Raw genomic sequence first — 5,593 nt, forward strand, 5'->3', positions numbered from 1 at the left:
GCACTGACCAGTAGTCGTTAGGCACGTTGTGCGAGACGATGTGCGGGATCTACGGTCGCGAAGACGGCAGGCGCTCGTCATAGGCCTTTCTGGTATCTGCAGAAAGATTTTCCACCGCGAAAAGGCTTCGCGGACGCCGCCATAACCGCTATGCTGGTCAAACACGGCCAGAGAGAGAGTCGTGCGTTTCTCTGATCCGCATATTCGAACAAACGCGTTGGGAGCAAGTAGAATTTTAGCATTGCATCCGTGATGTGAGATGCAAGTTACCTATACCGATTATCTATGCAGTACTTGCTACGATAACGGCTTTCAGTTATAATAGCTTAACGTGCGCCTCTAGTGCCTCCACTGGCATCGTTAAGTGCAGCAACGAAGAAATTCAAAGCGCGGTATATCGTAATAATTCTCTCTTCTCGATTCGATTTCTTGCCTCTTCGTCATTGGTATGGAACATACTGTGACGTCAAGGCAGCGTCATGTTCTGACTCTAGAGTAGAAGACGGGCATAACCAAAGTCAAAAAGGCGAATAAGTGAACGGAGAAAATAGTCGCTACAAAATATGCTCCCTGGCTGGTACAAAGCATTCTTTTCTTGGCGGAGAGACATGGGCGTAGAGGGCGCAGTCAGAGGGCGTAGTCAGGCTGATGATGATTATGATGATGAATCTGCTCTTTTCGCCCACCTGTCAGACTAGGAGATCTCGTCAATACTAAGGGAATGGAGATCACTTGAGTCCGTGAGGGGGAGTAAAAACTCAACTGCAATCGATTTGGGCCTGATCTAGTACGGCTGCCACAGTCTCTTCCCATGCTAGTAGATTTGTAATTGTTTTTTTTTTCGTGGTGGCGGGAAGTTGCTGTAAGCATTTTAAAGTGAGCTGTGGGACATAAGAAGTGGTACCCTACTATCGATTAAAATTACAACTTAATGGGCTCCATCCTAGGTCGGCGATTCTGAACAACTGCCACGCACTGAAGGAACGACAAACCCAACCCCTTCTCTCATCACAGCACTGATTACAGGTTTGCTTAAACGATCTCTTTCCATTCAAAGCAACTTGCTAACAGCGCTCAATCTGTAGAACCATTCAGCAAATAACAATGTTACCCGTCGAGACTTAGCTTTGTGGGAAAAAAAAAGCATCATTATCACTAAAAAAAATAAAAAATCTTGCTCACTGTACAGTACGTTCTCAGTCGCAAGCTCTTAAATGTCTCCAAGCTTATTACAATGAAACAGCCACCTTATCGATGACCACACGACAATATTATGACCTTAAAATCAAGAAAAGTCAGAGAGTTTGTGTAACATTGTTAAATATTTTGTTCATAATGCACAGTGCCTGCAGCTGTCAATTTCATTTCTTTTATGCGAAGCATACTACTTTAGCTACCGCTTCAGCCCTTCACCGTGGTTATGCGCCTCCAAATCACGTGATACATGACGTCACACCACGTGACACGATGACGTCACGACAGCAGAGAAACGGGGGCCCACCTCGCGCCGTCGCTGTGGTTGTGCGCCTCCAAATCACGTGATACATGACGTCACACCACGTGACACGATGACGTCACGACAGTGGAGAAACGGGGGCCCACCTCGCGCCGTCGCTGTGGTTGTGCGCCTCCAAATCACGTGATACATGACGTCACACCACGTGACACGATGACGTCACGACAGTGGAGAAACGGGGGCCCACCTCGCGCCGTCGCTGTGGTTGTGCGCCTCCAAATTACGCGACACGATGATGCTTCGCATTCTCCAGGCTTAACCAAGTTAAGCCTCAGCCATTTTTTTTTGCTATAATATTTGAAGCGTTCAACACTGGGTACAGCAGAAACATTTTGCCGCAACATTTCCTGGCGTAAATGCCATGAGGCTTTTATAGTGGCTGGAAGCCTCTCCTAAAAGTCGTCAACCCCCTCTGAGACGTTTCCACCATTAAAGCAACCGGCTGAGGTGCAGGACTTAAATGTCACTGCGCCGCATTTACTTTAAACGAAAGCAAGCAATTAGGCCAGCACGTTGTGACACAACATAAAAGTTCGCTAAGCAGGACAAACCGAATTCTGTCCACCAGCGCCATTGTTCTTTTTTCGTGGTTAAATAAAAATGTTTTGATCCATATACTTCGTGTGCAAGCATTTATGTACGTCCGAACATACCTGTGAGAAAGCAAAGAAACCCCACTTCAGCTGAAACAGGTAATACCGATCTACATGCGGAGGCTTGTGATGCTCTTCGTTTGAACGCTGGTGCGACAAATGAGTGTCCGAAAATTGTGTTTCTGTTTTTGGAAGGCTGCACCGAGTACTTTCATACGTGAGAAATATGCTGGCATTTCCCTACCGCTAAAAAAAGTCATGTTTTATGTCCGCCTTTTTGCGGGTCATTGCGGCTACACTGTAAAAAAAAATGCTCCTCAGTGCAGAGAAACCCGCTGGTAATGCGTTGCCGGAGGGTTTTCCGCAACATGAATACAGCGACTCCGTCCGACGGTTGTCACATTCTTGGTAACGGAAAGTTACGCTATGCTATGCACGAGAATGAAATCGTTTGTTTGCAACGAATGCTTCTGTTGTGTTCTTATTAAAGGTCCCGTAATGTGTATGCATACTTCCTCCGTTCACTTGGAAGTCATCTGATCTAGAACGGAAATAATCTGCATTGTAATTATGTACTATCGAGAGCAAAAATAACAGACCCCTGCTAGCGCGTGCCGATCCGCGCCAAACTGCATGCGAGCACCGCCTGACGAAGCGCTCCTAGTGCCGAGACCAGCGCAGTGGCGTGCGCCCATCTCGAGGAGCGCTACGCATTGCGTGCCACTGCGCTCGTCTCAGCATCTGGAGTGCTTCGTCAAGCGGCGCTTGCATGCAGTTTGGCACAGATCGGCACGCGCTGGCAGGGGTCTGTTATTTTTGCTCTCGATAATACTTTCAGTAGTACATGCACATGCATCTGTGTATAGCTTCTGCCCAGAACGTTCACTGCAGATAAAGCAGTCCAGAGGCCGAGGAAATAAGTATTATGTACAAGACTTTCATGCATTTTATGTATTGCACACGTACAAAGAATGCAATTTAGAATGAAAGAGTGGCAAGTGTTTGGTTGAGTACAAGTACATACGTTTTATTTTCATGACAAATTGCACACATTGTACCTCTAAACATTGCTGTCGGATCCATTGCTGTCGGATATAGTCCCGTGATATGTGACCGCGCTATAGCGCGGTCGCATATCACGGGACTAAAAGCGCGGACGCAAAAATTAGTGCTCACGCCTGGCACACGGCGCCACGAAAAGGTGGCAACCGGAGAGCAGACACTCTCAAAGCCCGGCAAGCAGAAGCATGCCAAGTCACAACTCGAACCCGCCACAACGGGTAAGGGTCATTTCGGGAACACAGTGGAACATGCACAGGCGTACAACATGCGCACCTATCGCATCTCTTGTTCCAGACACAACGAGAGGTTTCTTGTGTGGCGCACTACAGATATATTGACTTGCAACTCGGCGATCATCCTATAGAAGTAATCTTATGAAGAATGGTCTTTTAAAGACAGAGACCTAAAGAGGTGGGTCGACACCTCACCTCATTGCCTGCCTGTCTGATTATAGACGATCAATGCAATTAATGTGGCAGATTGTGCGTTTGCCCGTACAGCGTAGTCGCTCACGTGATGGGTTTAGATCGTGCGAGCAGGCGGTGTGATCTAATCCATCTGTCACTAGGCGACACACGGTACCCACATCCAATCTAGCAATCCCTGGATGATCTGTAATTGGGATTGCTGAATGATCCAATCAAGAAATCGCACTGTGACCCCCCTCTCCAGTCTACTATCCTCTCTCGTCTTCCCTCCAACACTCCACAGAGTGGGATTTCATTCTCTCCAATTTTCCACCACCAACACAGCTCCAAGCGGACGGACGGACAGATTTTTCCAACATGTGGGGCTCTAATACTTACGAATTAAAAGGGCGCAAATACAAACCGCTGCTCTGTGTACAGAGTCATCAGCTACCCTCGCGTTCCTCGTGTATACGGATCAGTTTCCTGCAATCTTCTTCCCTTGCATGACTTATTTCTTACAAGGAAAATGCGTCTGTGTAGGGCGGTTGCTTTGCGAAGGGTTCGGAGCGGGCATACGCAGATCTAGAAATAGGTATCCGTCTTCAGCTTCGGATCCCTGTTACTGCTTTCCAGGGAAGAAAAAAAATATTGATATCAGTAACTACAACAACGTGCGAAAGAAAAGGCGGCTGCGACGCTTAAAACTTATCTAAAGTAAATAAACTAAATGAAATGGACACTTTTCGTCGTCTACTGCTGCGGTTTCTCTAATGAGCGGCTGGGTCGGCTATATAAAGAAATCATGATATACAAGTAAACTCTCGCTTGCGAGCGGGAACGTTAGAAGGCAGTCCCAGCATAACGTTGTCGCTTGAGGCCTCTTTCTATTTACGCCACATAAAGATGGCATTCACTCGACGTTACGTCTGCGACGCGAATCTGCGGCGGAAGCCCACTGCGAGGCAACATGTGCCATGATTTTTCGCGCATATGGAGACACGACTAGTGGCCCATCATTTTCCGTTTAAATTTACGAATTCAAGGCAAGTAATGAAACGACTCACGATGTCGCAAACGTAAACTGACATTTCAGCAACTATAGTACCAAAACAAACGGAGCAGTTCAAAGGTAGGCCATTTATTTGTTGCCGTCCATTGTGGTCGCCTGCGAATGAACAAAACTATGCTTCTGCTTCAAACGCAACAACGAATCGTCGTCGCGAAAGTCTTTGAAAACAAATCAAACTGTACGGTGTCCAAAAGTGCACCAAACCAGCTCAAAGTTGGTTGGTTGGTTCTTGAGGAAACGAAATGGCGCAGTGTCTGTCTCACATATCTCGGTGGGCACCTGAACCGAGTCGTAAGGGAAGAGAGGAAGGTGGGAGTGAAAGAATCAAGAGTTATTCGCTTGTTCGAGTCTAAGATTTCTGATTTTGTGGTGTATACGGTGGACACAGACCACCAACCAATACGGGTTCTAGCTTTGCGCGAACGGAAGGCCCAGATCAGCCATCACCACACCCACACTGGGGCGCCGCTCCGGTGCACTCACCCTCACACAGGAAGGAGGCCGACTAGAGGCATGGAAGCAGACCTCCATGCCCTCACTGGAGACGTTTATTGAGGGTGACCACGAGCGACACACCCACTCAGTCACCTCGACACGGGGACACGCCAGCAACAAGGCTCCACTGAGGCAACAAAGAACAGTGCGCACCTCTAGCACGTGGATGCGGGAGTAAAGGTACCCGATGCGGTGTTGTGATCTCTCTAGAGGTGACCACTGGGCAGGTCTGCTATAGAAAGAGTGGGCAGTGAATGCAAGGTACGCCTGCCGGAGGTCACGGATCCCCAGTAAAGTTTAAGAAGCTGTTAAGTCACAGGACCCCGAGTTGGCGAGCCCGTGTTGGCACTGGTCTGAACGGACAAAAGCCGGCGGGCAAGAACAGTAGCGTACACACCTGACGATGTCACGGAGACGCCTCTCTCTTTATAGACCCTGCAAGGGCGGT

This window comes from Amblyomma mixtum, chromosome 2, assembly GCF_055824585.1.
Source record: "Amblyomma mixtum isolate Tamu chromosome 2, ASM5582458v1, whole genome shotgun sequence".
NCBI classification, from domain to species: Eukaryota; Metazoa; Arthropoda; class Arachnida; order Ixodida; family Ixodidae; genus Amblyomma; species Amblyomma mixtum.